Source organism: Lactuca serriola, chromosome 3 (genome assembly GCF_051521515.1).
Source record: "Lactuca serriola cultivar US96UC23 chromosome 3, Lser_US96UC23_V15, whole genome shotgun sequence".
NCBI classification, from domain to species: domain Eukaryota; kingdom Viridiplantae; phylum Streptophyta; class Magnoliopsida; order Asterales; family Asteraceae; genus Lactuca; species Lactuca serriola.
In genome coordinates this window covers 262965197-262984986 of record NC_136410.1, presented here as the reverse complement: position 1 = coordinate 262984986, position 19790 = coordinate 262965197, and the positions used below count along the sequence as shown (strand labels likewise).

The 19790-nt window shown below is 37.5% G+C and overlaps 1 pseudogene; it reads left to right on the top strand.

The window, feature by feature from the left end:
- The first annotated feature begins 11446 nt into the window (after positions 1-11446).
- LOC145096219 (clathrin heavy chain 1-like) overlaps positions 11447-19790 on the top strand; it is a 149083-nt pseudogene continuing 140739 nt past the window's right edge.

Sequence of the window (19790 nt, the reverse complement as noted above, 5' to 3'; positions counted from 1 at the left end):
GTAAAACAACTTTTTCAAAGCGAGTTGAAACTTTTGTTTTATATAATTAACATTGCTAACTTGCAACATAATGATTATTATCTAACTAGCATAACACTTTATGCTCCCACTAGCTTTGACATCTAACTAGAAATCAGCCAGATTTCTGATACTAGATTGCCTTGATAAGACTTTATCAAATCATACACCTGGAGTCTAAACCTTTCCTTAGATACTTCACATGTGAGTCTAAACCTTTTCCATTTTCATTATTTAGTGTGCCGGTTAACCACACACGCTCCACTAACGACATGAGAATGCAAACTTCACACTTGCTATCCACTTAAATCTACTTAGTGAATGATTTTCCTCACTATCATTTTCATGAATCAGAGAGAAACCTTATGACACTTAGATTTTGATGGTGTATGTGTTCCTATCCATGTGAATTTGACATAACCAGAATCACACGACAAGGTTAATGACAAATCCAATCTCATATGGACTGAACTCAATCTAATTTCTTGCCACGTGGCAGCTCAAAGGCCTGCCATTGCTTCCAAGTTGTTATTCAAACAGTTGAGAACTCTTAGAACTCCAATGCAAAACCAACTTTAACTGGAATGGGCACAAAATATGTCAACACGATAGGTTACAAACCTCAAGTCGTGGTCTAGTGATTAACAAAACTCTTGATTAGTTTTTGAATCTATCTTAAGATCCTTTTAAGACTCCCACTGACCTCTTGACATATAAGATTCTCTTTGTCAAGAACCATTCCTTGACAAAACCGAATATTCAAGAGTTAGTGTAGATTCTTATCAAGTTAAACACTTCTCACAATTGGTCTTAGTTGGTCTTTATTTTATCCAAAACATCACAACTTACCAATTTCAAATGTACAAGAGTAAGAACACATTTTACTCAAGGCTTAATCTTGGAGTATGACTCTAAGATTTAATTTTTGGAACGAAGTATAATTTATCTTTTGATCTAACCATTTCAACAATTCACGATTCCTCTCCTTAGCCAAACAAAAATGAACTAAGGTGTCCTTAGAGGATCAATTGTGACATGGTTCCATAATCACTAAGATAATCATAAAACAAGATACTCAAGTTCTCTCCCATCTCTTCAGATTAGAGAAACTTTTATCTTTCTGCCTTATTTGATTCTTCTTACTCATTATGTCTATCATTGAAACTTTTCCAATGATCCAGAACTATACTTAAACTTGTAAGTATAACCATATTTACTAAACTTTAGTAAATCATAATGAATAATCTTATCAACTTTGTGGTGGACCTGATCAGCGCACACCCAAGTGTATTCGATCCCTTTGTACTTCACTTGATTCACATATACATGTGAACAATGAATTAGACTTAATTTGCCAAATATATAAAAAATTCTCATGATCATACAATACAATTTGCATGATTCCAAGGTTCTATCCATCTGAAACTTGGGTGATGAGACTCTTTCCTTATTTGGTAAATTATGACACTTCCACTAATGAAAGAATCAAATCCATTTACCCATATTGCTTATCAATGGAAACATATAATCAACAATTTTTCACAAATGCCATTGTAAGGATACTTAAAATAAATAAAATCAAAACCATTTTTCTTTTATTTTAAAACTTTGCGGAAAAAATTATCCTTACAATCCATAGGGAAAACATGTTGTTATCTATTCCTAAGCAATATATCATAACTCTTAAGTAACAACTCAAAATTCTGATCACCGAACCATGCGATCGAAATCCATCTTCGCGATCAGAATCAGTATATACTTCCTTTAGGTTTCTTCTCCTTTTCTTTGATTCTTAAAACATCAACATGTGACCTCGTCACATTATGCAATAAGAATCTCATAATAGAAACTTAATAGAGTTAGACAATGGACTTTACCTGAAGTAGAGTCAAACCTATTGACTTTAGCATCCTTAAGATGTTTCAGGTAAATCTAGCAGCTTCGCAAGCAATGTCTTTCCTTTGGCAACAGAATCTTATGGACTCTTTGGAAATGGTACATGGGACTATCACATACTTAACCTTTCTCTTTACCATTTGGTCAACCTAGTTGACTATGGCCGATCCCTTTCCATTGGGAAGAGAAAGTTTTTCCTGGACCTCCAATGTCACCATTTTCAATGTCCAAATAGGTTTGGAAAGTAGATCTTCCAATCATATTTGCTTTTACTAATGCTCCAAATCGTTGCTGACTTAGCATCATCAAGGAAATAGGTAAGATCATTAAGGGTCTTGTCGCGACCTGTCATCAAGGAGTGACTGAAGAACCAAGTCAGCAGCCAGCTACCTCGAGACTTCGACACCCAACTCTCCCGACTTGTCAATATGTGGCTTAATCCCCAAGATCTAAGCACATATAGACTTTGCTTGCCAATAGGGATTGAGTGACTTAGAACTTATCAAGTCTTAAAACTTGTGGGGTAGGGAGATTTATTCGAGGAGGTGGATGAAGTGAAGTATGATTTTTAGTTCCACAAATGCCCAACTAAGGGATTGATCTTTCACCTTGATTGCCATTTGGGATATCATCTTCACTAGGAAACTTGTTCCTAAAGATTTGGGAAGACCATAGCTGTCTAAACTAGACATCTATAATAGGAGAAATTCAAGTTAGTTGATTTAAAGTCCTTATTATAACACCCTATATGAAATATTAAGGCTAGGACCCAACAACCTATTTATAAGTAGAAGAGGGATGTCGTAATCCAAATTATAAAATAGTTGAAGGTAGGTAAATGACGATTTACCAATTTCCACCATGAAAACAAAATATTTTATTATTAGGTTTTATTGGTTTTGAAACTCCTAGATCTTTTGAGATACATTGAACTTTTCAATGGCATGTTTGAATCTTGATTTTGCCCTCTCAAATTTGTGACTGGGATGCCGAGGATCACAAACAAGGTGTGAATAACCATACAAATTGACTTGGTACCGTTAACAATACTACCTAATCGATGTGCCGGTTAACCACACACGCTCCACCGATCAATAATAAAGTCAAGTCACCCTTTGCCACTCTTACTAGTCCATGTTAGTGTGCCGGTTAACCACACACGCTCCATTAACGACTTGGTAAGGTACAAAGTGTAAATTTATGGGCTAGCACCTTTTCCCATTTTCCTAAGTAACTAAGATTGGGAATTTATAAGTGTTTAGTTACTTAGTATTTTTCATTATACTTTTAATGAAGGGAGACTTATAGTCCATTCCTACCCGTTCGGCTAACGACCCTCCACCAGTCAAGGAAGCGGTGGGTGAGAGTGGACACCCATTAAACTGTCATTTTATAGGCAGTAACCTTATACCCCCCCCCCCCTTATAGACCGACTTCGTGAATGAGGCCTACTAACGGTAAGATTGACTTCCTCTTATACATATCTATATAATTATAATTATAATAATAGTATAAGGGTTGAATTTTAAACCTTTTAAAATTTCAATGTTCAATTTGGAATTAAAGTATACATGAGGAGTAACTTTTCAAATTCCAAAACTTGAGGGCAAGTTTTAAAACTATTTCAAGACTCTTTAAATCATAACTTATGAGTTTAATGGTTCATTAAAATGAAGACTCTTCATTTTAATGTAACCCTTATTCTTTAAAAACACTTTAAAGAAGTGTCTCTTCAACATCCATAACATGATGACAAGTTATGGAGTCATTAAACTATTTAATGGAAAAACTCTTATATTTTATGTAACCTACAAAACTTTTATGAATTTTTAAGATTCATAAATATGACTTTTCACATACGTTGAAGACAAGTTACAAAAACATATTTTATGAACTTCTTTTAGACTAATATGGATTGAAAACAACTAAAACATAATTTTTTCATTATTAATCTAAACTAACTCATAAATCAAGGAAACATAAAATTCTTGAAAATTCATAACTTGAGGACAAGTTATGAACTCCATACAGTTTTCAACATGATCACGAATTATATCAACAAACAATTTGCACACAATTCCTATGATCGAGCAAAACTCATAAGCATGATCATTCATAATCAAAAATTTTCAAGAATAACATGAACACATATAAACTTGAAACTTTTATTATAGCATTGAAATTGGTTTAACATAATTATTACCACATTCAAAACAAGTTTTATAAGCCCAAAACAGTCAAAGGTAATGATTCTAGACCAATTCCAGCACCAAAACTCAAAAATATGTTGTTTGGGGGTCCAACTCGTCGAGTGCATGAACAAACTCGGCGAGTTGGATGCATTTTGCCTTGGACTCGTCGAGTCCCTTCATGGACTCGGCGAGTCTGCTGGGCAGACAGCACCAAATGTCGATTTTTAAGCAGTTTAAGCAAGTACAACAAGAAAACAAGCCTAGGCTATGATACCACTGTTGGGTTTTGAGCAATCTAACACTCCTAAGTGTACATGCAACCCTAAATAGCTTTGATCTATGTTTTCTCTATTATACATGCAAATATCAACTTTCCAAGGTATTGTTCTATTCTAGCATACAAAACTTTGAATAACACAAGTTAGAATAACATACCTTTTGTTGGTGCTTGTCTTCATGAAGCTTGAGTGCCTAGTGCCCCAAGTGTGACACCTCAAATGGTTCACACAACACCATAAGCACTTGGAATAACTTAGAGAGAAATTAGATCACTTCAAGAATCGGCTTGCCCTCTATGCATATCTTAGTGTCCGATTTCTCACATCAATAAGATGCTTATATAGTTGTTACAATTAGGGTAAACCCTAATTGTCATGGCTTTCCATTTCCTTGGATCCATGGGTTCAAATACACCATGGAGCATCCAATGGGTTTGAGCCCACCTTGATAATCCATGGAGCATTAGCCCACTATATAAGTATGGATGATTTACACAATCAACCCATATATTTAATTAGTCTTCTTTTGATCACTTAATTAATTCTAGATTAATTCTTGATCAATACTAATTAAATAATCTCTATTAATATATTAGAACTTATAATATATTAATAAACCTTAAGTGTTATTTCTCTCATTTTAGTCTATCCAAGTGCATGATACCATGCAACCCTAATGGACCATGCCGGGTTGGGTCAAGCCTTACCAATTATAGTTATGGACTTAGACATCAATCCAACAAAGCGATCTCGAAGAAAGAGATGTACGTGTGAAGCTGATTGTTTCTTGATGACGACATGATTCTGTTAGCACGAAAGATAAGGATTTTTTGAGCGGTTCTCGTTGACTCTAGATGTTCTTCAATTGCTCAATCAAAGAGTAAGAGTATGTTCTCGAAAGGTTGGCCTACATCCCTATGATGTAGTCCTAGTACGGATTGGAGGTATGATCGCGAACGTTTGACCTACATCCCTATGATGCATTCCTAGTACGTAATGGAAGTGAGTTTGTAGAATGGTCTCAAGACGTTTTTTGTTAATGCTAAGGTATCGTGGGTTGGTGAATAACCAGATCCAACCACTGAAAGAGACTTGGAAATGTCTCTGGAGTTAAATTACAATAGTCGAATGACTTGACTAAAGCATGTTTCAGATAGACTCAAATGAAAGTATGATGAGAGTACTTGAATAAAGGAAATGACACAGAAGTTAGCCGGCTGTCAATATCTTTGATATTCACGACGTAGTGATTCGGGAAAATGACCTTGTAAAGGTCTTACATCATATCCAGAGAAGATAGTTCTTGACAACATAAATACCTAACCAAAAGTACTTACAGTACAAGATACTTTCATAGAACATGCCACATCGGGCATAGACAGAAAAACGATTACTTTTAACAAGGACAATAAAGTAAAACATCTACTACTGGCGACGGTCATCCCTCTGGTGAACTCTCAGTTCAGCCAGTTGACGTTCCATATCAAGTAGGTGTCTTTCATACACCCTCTGGCGTACTCAGAGCTTTATGACTTCGGATCGTGATTTAGCTAGTGCTTGAAGCAGGGTTTCATGGTTTCTCTCTGATATCTCGCTAGCATCTTCTAGACGAATGGTGCAGAGAGTATGCATTCTCGCATCGGAGACAACTTCGGTAATTTGATGTAGGGCTGTCCTACCTTGAATCTCATTTCGGGCCACTCTACGGACCAAGATTGGCAAGATTCTGTTTGCTGAGCCCCCATTACTCAGGTCATAGAAGCTTCGGTCACCATTAAATGGCATGGGTTGGTTTTGTCCTTGGCTCCATGTTTCCAACCATTCCACCCACTCAGGCGTCGGGCCACGAAAAGTCGGACGAGGGTTAGGAATTGGAAAGGGAGCTGCTTGAGGTAGGTTCTCAACCTCGGGTTCGGAGTTAGCATCGTCCGAAAGGTCTTCATCATGGTGATCATTCAAAGGGATCAGATGATCATTCTCTGGTTCTTCTCCAAACCAACCAGCTATGACTTCGTTCGGAAGATACTGGTTGTCGTGGGGATGGAGTCCAGCCATGTTATCTACGCGAGAATTGGGGTAAGAAAATAATTATTAGACGAACTATCTAGATAATTATTTAGAAAATTTTCATCAGTTACATCGCTATTTGTTAAGTGCATACCAGTTATATGTAATCTAAACAGGATAGGCGTTCAAATAAGTGACCTTAACTCCAAATTCACACAGAATAGGGGTAAAGTAAAATTTTCACAGATTCTAAGTCTATAACATCCTAGTTACATATAGTCTTAGTGTATCCACTTAGCAACTATCAACTTGGTAATGAAGATCCCGTTTTAGTCCTCAAGTATAACGTACTTATAGTAACACCAAATACTCCTATAGTATTTTAAGTTTAATGTTATGTTCTATTGTTCTCATTGTGGTAGGGTTGGTAAGATTTTTAGACTTGTTGCAACCACACAATTAAACTTAGGCACATGCTAGTCAACCGTCGGATAATATAGGTGATCAGGCTATATCTTCCCAGTTTTGACCATATGTCTCTAAGCCCACCTGTGTTGCCCAACAATCATAATTCTTTTGTACTGTCCTAGTGACACTGATTTTAGTATGAATGCAGCACGGATACTTAATTAAATATTTTATTATTTAAAGTATAAACTCTTGGTTAGAGTATTTTTAATCCCAATGTATTTATAGTTAGTATATCTTTTATGGGTTGATATACTTAATTCACTATAAACAATGCTCTGATACCAATCTATCACACCCCAAAACCAAGAACTACGGAAACGTTCTGGGGCGGAGGATGTCATGTACAGTATCACAACAATGAAAAGTAGTAAACAAGCAACAATATCATCCATTGCATTAATAATATAATTATTATACAAGTGTGTTCTGTCAAATTTTGATAAACACTAAAGCATAAATCAAAATGAAAGATGAGTCTTGAACAAGCTCCATCTTCTCTAAACCTTGCATCGGTACATGTCTATTGATGACCTGAGGATACAAGTAATTTTGAAAGCGAGTATCAGCTTTAAAGCTGGTGAGATCATAAGTATTTTAGTGTATTAATTTGTATGTAAGAATTTGTATGTATATGAATTGTTAGTATTGAAAATGTATGTGAATCGTAAGTGTTGAAAATGTATGTAAAACAATTGTAAACGTTTGAAAAACTCTAGAAATCCCTATGATTCCTACTATTATAACAGGGAGTCTTCTACCAAGACTTAAGTAATCTATATGTAGCCTTCTACCAAGGCATCTAGTGTCTGTGTGTGTCTCTTGTAAGAGTGTGTATTTTCCCAAGTGTAACTATCATTAACAAAATGTAGTTTGTACATCTAATGTTTAAGTGAAATAATCACTAAATATATGTAGAGGGTAAATCAATGTAGTACTGTAGTGTTGTATTATAGGAAGTACTACTGTACTAACTACCTTAAACCGGATTTATATTAAGGTATCATGTGATTAATTGTACAATACTATCGACTGATAACAACGACAAAAGTTAGGTCGTAAAAAGAAATGACGTTTGGAACCCGCAGACCTACAGGTCCGGCTGTAGCTAGCAGCTCGGGCCATGACATTGAAGAGACTCAGGCTACAACTCGGGCCATGAGATTGAAAGCATGCTCCGATACAGTGGATCATAATATTTTTAACGTATTCATGTATATGTACTCATGTAAGCGTAATCATGTAAAAGTATATGAACGTAAGCCATTGCTACCCAAAGGTACTGAACTGACTGAAAGGAACTATTATGTCCATATATGTATACATGATATATAACTAATGTTTAAACGACCTTCGAACGGGTACCCGATATCCCACCAGACCACATCCAAATCAAGGAAAAGGAAACATGGTGGATAGCCTTCCTAAGTCTTTTACACATTACTTATATAACTATACATATATAGGCATGCTTATATCAGAATCTCTATGTAAACGTAATCATGTAATTGTATAGTAATGCACTGTGTGTACTAGCTGTAATGTATGTTCTCTCTATCTAGCAAGTATTGACTCATGAACGAACTGACTCATTGTAAGATATCGTGTTCTAGTAATAGTTCTATTATCTTTCTAAACTACCCATATGGTAGCTTACTAGTAATATAACTGGTACGTATGAACATGGATGTATACCCTTGCTACCCAAGGGCATTGGATGAACTGGAAAGACCTTTTATGACTATATATGTACACATGATATATAACTAATATTTAAACGACCTTCGGACGGGTACCCGATATCCCACCAGACCACATCCAAATCGAGGAAAACGAAACAGGGTGGATAGCCTTCCTAAGTCTTTTAAACATTACTTATATAACTATACATATATAGGCATGCAATTTATAATTTCAAAGCATAAAATAAGTTTTGTAAAACCTTTCAACATAAATCTAAGAAAATATCGAGTTGATGTCAATCTATAAAACGGTTTGAAAGCATGGGTTTGATAAACCAGTTTAAGTATAAATAAACATTTGTTTGAAACACAGTTGTAAATGAGTTTGAAATGAAACGTCAAGAGTAAAATGTACAGTTTAATAGGGAGATTGAAACATATAAAGTGTTTATGAAAATCATTTGAAGGAAACTGTTTGGTAAAACGGCTAATGAGTAGTAAATCATTTGAATGCTGCTTATTAATCACATGTGCTCGATAAATAAGTAGCATGATTCTACTTGTATCCCCCCTAAAACATTTAAAAATAGTTAAAACGTGATTAAGGGGTATGAACTCACCTGTAGCAAGTGGATCGGAAGGAAGTTTCGGATAAGTGCTTGGTGTCAAGTGAACACTTAGACACGCACAAAGATCCTAATAACATATAAGGATATATGTATATTAACAATTAGTCTTTAAAAAACAAATAATTAAAGTCAAGACACTCTAAAGCATGACAAACACTTTGTATAAGTGTTATAAGTGCTAAGGAGTGCATCTAAGTGTTGTAGGGAAAGGCTAGTATGATTGGGGTTCAAGGAACACTCTTAAAATGAGTTTACTCCCTAAGGATCAACACCCCTTGAGTTTTCTGTCGTAAACTCTTGAGTTTACAGTCGTAAACCTTTTGACCATTTGGTTAATTGAAGTCTTCTAAGCTATTCCATGTATTCCTACTGCATGATTTAGCCTTAGGAAGTGTTGTGTGACATCAAAACACTCCTAAATGGAGTTTATGGTCTAAGGACCATTTCTCCATGAGTTTACTACCTTAAACTCATAAGTTTGGTATTTGGCGGTTTTCAAGTCCTTAGCTGAAACATGGCACTAGTCTAGGTTATATTCTAGGCATAAGGAACAACCATGGGCCATTTATGGGACATTTACACCACATTTGAGGTGTTTACGGTTTTGGGAGATCCCCAAACCATAAACACATAAAAATATGTGATTTTGGTACTTTTGTGTGATACACTCATCAAGGATGGATCTAGACAAGTCCCTAAGGCATTGTGAAGCATCTAGATACCCTAAAGCACCCTGAGGCACTATATTTGGTGTTTACGGTTTTGGGAGCCTTCCAAAACCATGAACACCTTGCTCTTGGTGTTCTTGGGACTTTTACTTGGTATAAATATGCATAGCTAGCTTAAAATGACTCTAGGATAAAAGTACTTACATTGTGGAAGCTTGAAATGAACTTTAAGTCCAAGAACACTAGTGTGTGTTCTTGGTGTTCTTGGTGTTTTGGAAAAACTAGTCAAAACACATAAATGAATGGATTAAAGGATGTAGAATCACTAGATTAAGTGATATACTAAATTGAAAGGGTTAGAAGACTTACTAGTTTGAAGATCTAGAATAAAAACTTGGATGATACTTGAGAGGATATTTTGGAGTTTACTCTTTTGGTGTTTGGGGAGTAAACTCAAGAATGACTAGTTTTTGGGGAGTAAACTCATACATAGGTATGAGTTCACGGATTTTGGGTGATTTTTCAACCCAAACATAAAAGTTTGGTCTGGAATTTCTAAGACGCGAGGTGTTTGCGATTTTTAAAATTCAAAACCCGTGACGGCACTTTCTTTCAGCCGTTCGTTTAAAAATAATATTAAAATAATCAAACGAACTTTATATTTGACAAAATTGCAAAAATGGTCCCTGTGGTTGACAAAATTTTGCGGTTTTGGTCCAAAAAAGTTTGGTGCTGCACCAATGGTCCAATTTTGGATCTTTTTATTGTTTTTGGTCCCTATACACTTAAAATGACTGTTATACCCTTTAGATTTGTATTTTCTATTTTTTAAATGTTTTTAAATAATTAAAGATACAAAAAGTGTCTCTCTGTCTCTCTCTCTCTCAAGTATACCCACCAGATGCCACCCTCTCAAGAACTCCCAACATATCCCACCATCGTTCACCACCAAGATCCATCTGCTACCAATGACGTTCATCACCACCATCTGTCTGCCATCATCGCCATTTGCCACCACCATCCGTCTGCCACCGTCATTGTTCTCCACCTTCCGCTTAAGAACACACCCAAAATCTTTCTTTATCACTCCTCCCGCCACTATCTCCATTCCCTAACACCATTCGCCGCCAACCACCTCCATCTCCCCCACCCCCACCTCTCCTTCCTTAACCTGATAAGCTTTCACCACAAACCACCAAACCACCGGTCATCAGATTTTTTCTAGAAAACCCTAGTATATGCCTTTCCCTCCCAGATCTTGCCGGAAAAATCAAACCAAAAGCTTGGACGAGCTCTGCTAACTTCTCACCATCCATAAAGTCCTGGAAAATCAGAAAATCGATGGATTTAAAGAAGGTGAGTCTTGAATGTGGCTTGATGTTGATTGTGGAATATTCAATGTGGCAGAAGGTGGATTGAAGGGAACATATGAGGTCGAGAGTGGCGGCGCATCCATCGGCCTCCCAAATTAGCCACCGATCACCACCATAAACACTCCTCCACCCCTTTCTTGATCACACGACAATAACCACCAATCACCTCCCAAATTAGCCACCAATCACCACCATAAATTGACATGGTGTCTCTATTTAGAACAAAGAAAAAGAAATGGGAGGTAGGTGTCGATCAATTGTGAAAAACTGGAGACGTGGGGTGAACCAAGGCGATATAGGGCAAGAAAAAACCCAACCTCTCCGATCGCCTTCTTCGCCTTCAGATTCTGAGATAATTTCCAAACCCCGACCCTTCATGTTCGTCTCTTTCTTCTTTAGAATAAAAAAATGTGGAGATTTGGGGTTTTTGTTACAGGTGTTCAGATGTAACGGTGGCACGATGGTCGTCGAAGAAACATATGTGAAGGGTGGTTATTGGAGGTGCGAAGGAGAAGCATGGGACGATGAAGCCTGCAATATTGATCCGGTACAGAACACCTTCAAGAACGAGTTGGGTTTCTTTTTGATCTGGAGGATCATAGAGAGAGAGAGAGTGGTGGGTTTATTTTATTTTATTTTTTATTTTATTATAAGAATAAGAAAATAAATAAAAGAAATTAAAATATAATTATTTAACCGGCATATTAGTCATTTTAGGTGGGATGTGGACCAAAAACACAATAAAATACAACCATAGGGACCAAAACCACACAATGTATCTAAAACTGGACCAGTGGTGCACCAACATTTCGTTTTGGACCAAAAGTACATAAATTTGCCAACCACAGGGACCATTTTTGCAATTTTGTCTTTATATTTCTTAAAAATAAGAAATAATGACATTGAATTATGATATGAAGTGGTTGACTTTTAGGGTTTGACCGAATGAAAAATTCGGGTTGTCACAGAATAATCTGTAATGATTGTTGCCAAGTCTTTGTGAATTTGTGCATAATCATTACAAGAGGATCAATGCATATAAGTTTAGAATCTAACATATTTCAATAAATGGAATGAATTTGGAATTCTTGCATTTGCAGTAAGGATTTGGGACTGTGAAAGAGGTTCATTGGAGTTATGTTCAATTGATCTAATTCACAAAGTGAATATCATAGACAAACATAGTATGCATACTTGGTGTATGGCATGACTAGTTTTTAGAAAACATAGTGTACATGCTTGGAGCATGGGACAACTATTGTTTTAAATTCAAGAATAAAGTTGATAGCTGAAACAGTATACAATGAATAATGTGTAATCATATGGTGATAAATAAAAGGTGTTTTATTTATATTCATAAGTTCTAAGACCATATTAGATTCGATTATTATTGTGTTGCATTTTGCATGTTTTGACTTCTAGAATAAACAAGGTTATTCTTCATGAATGACTAAGTTATTCAAACCATCCATAGTCGGCCATATCTTGGAAGTAGATATGAATTAAGACTGTCATGGGTTGGCTTGTAGAGGTCTAAGATGTTGGACAAAGGGCTACAACACTCATGAGTGCTCATAAGTTTTGAGTATTGGATTCAACCCGCCCTCATTGGAATCACTTCATGGATTTTATCACGAGTGATCATGAGACAATAATATCTAATATTCTTCAAACCTAGAGATATGAGTTGTCACTATGAGTTGGTTGTACATTGATTGAACGAAAACGCATACGGTAACTCGGTGTTATAAAATGTGCCTTTGTGTGTGATTCAACAAGTAGTAGAATAAGCCATATGAGTCGAAGTTTATCCATTCCTTTTACCTTTGGGATAAAATCGATATCTGTGGGCCCTCGATGATTTGATGATGACAAATGGAAGTGCTCGGCCGGGCCAGGACTGATTTGATTTGTTCAATTAGTAAGTCATCATAAATCAGAAATCGGGAAAAACAAATGGACACAGAGAATGAGTATAATCCATTTCTCAGTTCATATGATATCTAGAATGGAGGAATATATGATCCCTTATCTAATGGACAAGTCATTGACAAAGGTCAGAGTTCATCTACAAGGTCAGAGTTCGACAGAAGCTTTTGAGAGCTACGACTGCCAGTCGGTTCCTGAAGTCATCCGCAATAATAGTTTTAGACTTATCCAAGTGGGAGACTGTTTGATTAATGTCTAAGCCCATAACTATAATTGGTAAGACTTGACCCGACCCGACATGGTACATTTGGGTTGAATGACATCATGCACTTGGATAGACTAAAATGAGAGAAATAAGACACTTATGGTTATTAATATATTATAAGTTCTAGTATATTAATAATAAGAATATTAAGATTTTTAATTAGTATTGATCAAGAATTAATCTAGGATTAATTAAATGGTCAAAAGAAGACTAATTAAATATATGGGTTGATTGTGCAAATCATCCATATCTTATATAGTGGGCCAAAGCTCCATGGATAATCAAGTTGGGTTAAACCCATATGATTCTCCATGGATGCTCCATGGAGGTTACTGTCACAACCCAAAACCAAGAATAGCAGAAACGTTCTGGGGCAGAGGACGTCATGTACAGTATCACAACAATGAAAAGTAGTAAAAAAGCAACAACATCATCAATTGAATTATTAATATAATTACTATACAAGTGTGTTCTGTTAAATTTTGATAAACACTAAAGCATAAATCAAAATGAAAGATGAGTCTTTAACGAGCTCCATCTTCCCTAAACCTTGCATCAGTACCTGTCTATGATGACCTGAGGATACAAGTAATTTTGAAAGCGAGTATCATCTTTGAAGCTGATGAGATCATAAGTATTTTAGTGTCTTAATTTGTATGTAAGAAATTGTTTGTATATGAACTGTAAGTATTGAAAATGTATGTGAACTGTAAGTATGAAAATGTTTGTAAAACAACTGTAAATGTTTGAAAAGCCCTAGGAATCCCTATGATTCCTACTATTCTATAAGGGTGTCTTCTACCAAGACCTAACTTTTCTGAATGTCGTCTTCTACCAAGACCTAACTGCTCTGAATGTAGTCTTCTACCAAGACCTAACTATTCTGAATGTAGTCTTCTACCAAGACCTAACTGCTCTGAATGTAGTCTTCTACCAAGACCTAACTGCTCTGAATGTTCGTTTCTTGTAAATGTCACACCCCGAAAACCGAAGGCGGAAACATTTCCAGGGTTGACTCCACGTTGAGTATCAAATCCAATGCACATAGTAAGTAAAGTAGAACAACAATTACATTACATATAGAAAAGTTTTACATTTGTTTCAAAAGATATAGTTATACAGTTGTGATACGTAGTATAAACATAGACAAAACGAACAGGTCTTGTACGCACTCCATCCTGGATCAAGTGGATATTCGGGTACCTGTACTAACGTTGACCTGAGAACACAAGCGGTTTGAAAATCAGCATAACACTAGTGAGTTCATAAGTGGTTTTTGTTTTGTGAAAATGTTCATATTTCCTTTCTGTTTCTGAAAACGTAACACACGCCAAGAAAATCCCACATTTTCTTAAAAAGGTTGGTTGATGTTTCACGTTATGTAAAGTAAAGTTGTACACTAAAAACACATTTACCCTTGTGAAAAATGTACATTTAGGTTATCTGTTTTGTTATGCTTATCTGGTTATGTACCAAAGGATTCCCAGGAAAGTCCCATAATTTCTTGATGGTAAGTTACCAATTGTAAAAGATGTAAGGTTATTTAGTTTGTTACACTTTTCTAGTTATGTAATTGTTTCCCAGGAAGATCCCATACCTTCCTAATTGTATGTTACTATATGTAAAAGATGTAAAAGATGTATTCCTGTTAACTTGGTTATGTTCAATGATTCCCCAGGAAAGTCCCATACTTTCCTGAATGTTGGTTATCAATGTAAATGATGTATTCCAAAACCTGGTTATCTTGTGAAGTGTATAAAGTTGTTCATTATTACTATAAGTAAATCTCTGTTATCCTGATTGCGAGTTCCATAACCATACGATAAACTAGTTATGGCAATAAGTAGTCCACATCACCTTATGACTTTTGTCACCCTTGAACCATTTCGGTTCGGCTGTAGCTAGCAGCCAGGAGTGGGGTAGTCAGCCCCGTATAGATCTATACACTCATGTCACACTCTTTAAATCCCAGAGATTCTGGTTATGGCTGTAGTCCTCCACTCGCGTATCTCTGTGGAGTGTTCGCGGAGGATGTGTCTCCAATCATACAGGAATAACAAATTTACTAGTAATAATATGATAGTCATCCACTCGCGTATCTCTGTGGAGTGTTACCGAGGACAAACAGTGTACAAGTTTCATGTTCATATGTTCTAATGTCATGCCTTTAACTGATAAAATGTGGAAAACCATTTGTGAAATATATATATAAAATATAACAGTTTATAAAACCCATTTCACAAATAATATGTTACGTGATCTGCATGTTCATACGGTTATCAGTTGTGTGTATCAGTGTTAAAAGCATATGAAATATGAAACACACACACGAAAATAAGTTTTGAGTACAAGAAACCCTTGTACTTTGCTTGTGTTACCCCTAAAAACAGTTAAAAACAGTGAAAAAGGGTAGGGTATGAACTCAGCAGACTCGAAAATGCGACGGATTCGGACACTAGACGTTGGTTCGGGGCTTGATTACTCGCTATGTCCCTATGTAAAATGAAATAATGTCCATATATATCTAATTAGATTTAAAATTATTAATTTTATGGAACATTACACTCCAACGAGGTTAAACACCTCAAAACTAGCGTTTGGAGTGACCCGGGTGACATCTACGGACGTATAATGGCACTAGGGACTTGGGATTTGAGTTTACTCCCCAAGAGTAAACATTTAAAGGAGTTTACTGCCATATATCACACACACATGAGTTCACGGCCGTGAACTCATGTTTGGGTAGTTTTGGGTGTTTTATGGCTTGAATGGACATGGGGATTGCTAGAATGGATTTATCAAATACCTTGGATTAATTTGTTTGGACTTATACACCATTTATGTGAGTTCACGGCTATAAACATGGAGTTTACGGCCATAAACTCCCCCAAGCTTAAACCAAAATTAATTTGAGGTGCTTAGGACAATCACATGTGATTCTTGTAATTTTCCAAGCCTTGGGATGGATTTTGGGCATCATTTGGCACACTTTTATGAGTTTACAGCCTAAGGGTATGTGCTATGGCCATAAACTCCTAAATGTAGTGTTTTGTTATGTTTAAGGCCCCCAAACTATATTTAGATAGTTCTAGGATTTACCTCATGGATTTTGGTTGAGTTTTTAGGCAAACTAACATGTAAAAATGTGTTTACTCCCCATGTTTGAGGAGTTTACAGCCCAAGCACATGCCTTGGCTGTAAACTCTCTTTTGTCCCTCAAAATTCATGTTTTAAATGTTTCAAGTCCCGATTTGTAAGTCTCAAAGTCGTATGTAAGTCCCAACATTGATTTGGAAGGGTTAAATGGCTCTAAAACCCCAATTTTAGGTGTTTACGGCCCAAGCATGTGCCTTGGCCGTAAACACTTGTTCTAGGTCCTAAATTCTATTTTAAACATCAATTTCAAGGCTAAAGAGGTTAGATAACAAGTTAGGGATGTTACCTCTTTGATTTGGAGCCTTAAATCTTTGTTTTTGGATCTTTGATTATGGATGAGGAGAGAGGTTGGAGAGTGATTAAGGAAAGATGGCCAAAAGCTTGAAATGGAATCTTTGATTCCTTTATATAGTGTTCGGGAATTGGACACGGCAGAATTCTACCCGATACCGGCGTTAGGCGGGGCTTTTGGTCGCACCCGACCAAGTTGCCGTAACCCGATATGGTCGATTCTAGAATTATTTTGATAACTACTATGGGGTGGTAGAATGATTTCAAATGGCATTAAGACACCCATTAAGTCATTTTAGATCAATACAAGTTAATGACTTAATTAAACGGCGAAATCGGAAACGGATTTGGAAACGGCGTTTGGTTGATCGAATTGGATTACAATTTGAGTTACAAGAAGTGATATGGAATTTCGGGTTGTTACATTATCCCCCCGTTAGAGGGAATTTCATCCCGAAATTCAAGACAAGATACAAGACAAAATACAAATCATGGATCTAGAAAGAGTTGCGAATACTTCTGTTTCATCGAGTCTTCCCGCTCCCAAGTGAACTCCAGTCCCCGCTTGGCATTCCAACGAACCTTCACTAACGGGATGCGACTTTGTGTCGTACGTTTGATTTCTTGATCCATGATTTCGATCGGTTCCTCCATAAAGTTGAGGTTTTCATCGATCTCGATATCGTTTAAAGGAATCACTAGGGTTTCATCGGATAGGCACTTCTTGAGATTTGAAACATGGAAGACGGGGTGGATGTTACTGAGCTCGTGAAGTAAACGAAGCTTATAGGCTACCGGACCGACCCTGGCGAGGATCTCGAAAGGTCCAATGTACCTCAGATTAAGTTTCCCACGCTTGCCAAAGTGTACAGTGCCTTTCCACGGCGAGACCTTCAACAAAACACGGTCTCCAACCTGGAATTCCAGTGGTTTCCGACGGTTATCAGCGTAACTCTTTTGGCGATCGCGTGAAGCTTTCAGTCATTCTCGGATTTGGATGATCTTCTCGGTGGTTTCACGGATGATTTCAGGACCAGTGAGAGCACTTTCGGGGACTCGACTCTTGGCTAACTGTGTATCTCCCACCTCGGCCCAACACAGAGGGGATCTGCACTTGCAACCGTATAGGGCTTCAAACGGGGCAGCCCTAATGCTAGTGTGGTAACTGTTGTTGTACGAGAATTCGATCAAAGGTAGATGTGTGTCCCACGACTTTCCAAAGTCAATGACACATGCCCTAAGCATGTCCTCTAGGGTTTGGATTGTTCTCTCACTTTGTCCATCGGTCTGAGGATGATACATCGTGCTCATATCCAGTTTGGTTCCAAGAGCTTTCTGAAGGGACTGCCAAAATCGGGAGGTAAAACTGCTATCTCGATCAGAGATAATGGACGCAGGTACACCGTGCAGTCGGATTACCTCTTGGATGTAAATCCGCGCGAGTCTTTCCATCTTATATGATTCTTTGATCGGAATGAAGTGAGCGGACTTTGTTAAACGATCGAAAATTACCCAAATGGTATCGTACCCACTCGGACACTTGGGTAGTTTGGTGATGAAATCCATGGTAATCATCTCCCATTTCCATTCGGGTATCTCGGGTTGCTGGAGCAGACCCGAGGGTTTCTGGTGCTCAACTTTAACCATGGCGCAAGTCAGACACTTGCCCATGAACGTAGCTATCACATCTTTCATGTTTGGCCACCAATATTGTTTCTTGAGATCTAAGTACATTTTGTCAGAGCCCGGGTGAACATAGTATCTGGTTCTGTGCGCTTCCTCCATAACTATCTCTCTGAATCCTCCGAACTTGGGAATCCAGATCCGATCCATGAAACAATAGACTCCGTCACCTCTGATCTCAAGTTTCTTTTCCAGTCCTCTCAAGGCTTCGGTCGACACGTTCTCGGGTTTGGGGGCTTCTAACTAGGCTTTTCGGATTTGCATTGGTAGGTTGGAATGGATGGTCATCGCCTGGTTCTTCACTTTACGGCCTGCACTCTCCTTTCGGCTAAGGGCATCTGCTACCACATTGGCCTTGCCGGGATGGTAACGGATTTCACACTCATAATCACTGAGTAGTTCTACCTATCGTCGTTGTCTCATGTTCAAGTCTTTCTGGTCAAAGATGTGTTGCAGACTCTTGTGATCGGTGAAGATTGTGTACTTGGTTCCGTAGAGGTAATGTCTCCAAATCTTCAATGCAAAGACTACGGGTCCTAGCTCCAAGTCGTGTGTGGTATAGTTGACCTCGTGTGCTTTCAGCTGTCTAGAGGCATAAGCAATCACCTTTCCTCTTTACATAAGCACACAGCCTAAGCCTTGAGTAGACACATCGCAGTAGACAACGAAGTCCTCTGTCCCTTCGGGTAGGGACAGAACAGGCACGCTGCACAAGGCTTTCTTCAGTGTCTGGAATGTGGTTTATTGCTTATCACTCCAACAAAAGGGTACACCTTTCTGTGTTAGAGTGGTTAAGGGTTTGGCAATTCTGGAATAGTTTTGGATGAATTTCTGATAATAGCCAGCGAGACCCAAGAATTGCCGGATTTCTGTGGGTGTCTTCGGTGCTGACCAATTCTCTATTGCTTTAATCTTGGAAGGATCTACATGAATACCCTCCTCGCTTACCACGTGACCGAGGAAAGTTACCTTCCGAATCCTAAAACTCTCATATGGAAAATTTCGCGTACAACTTCTCGGATCGGAGGGTTTCCAGCACTAGCCTCAAGTGTTGTTTGTGGTGTTCTTCGTTAAGGGAATAGACGAGTATGTCATCAATGAACACAATGACAAACTTGTCCAGATAAGGACGACACACCCGGTTCATCAGGTCCATGAACACCGCCGGTGTGTTGGTTAGAACAAAGGGCATCACTACGAACTCGTAGTGTCCATATCGAGTCCTGAAAGCTATTTTGGAAACATCACTCTCATG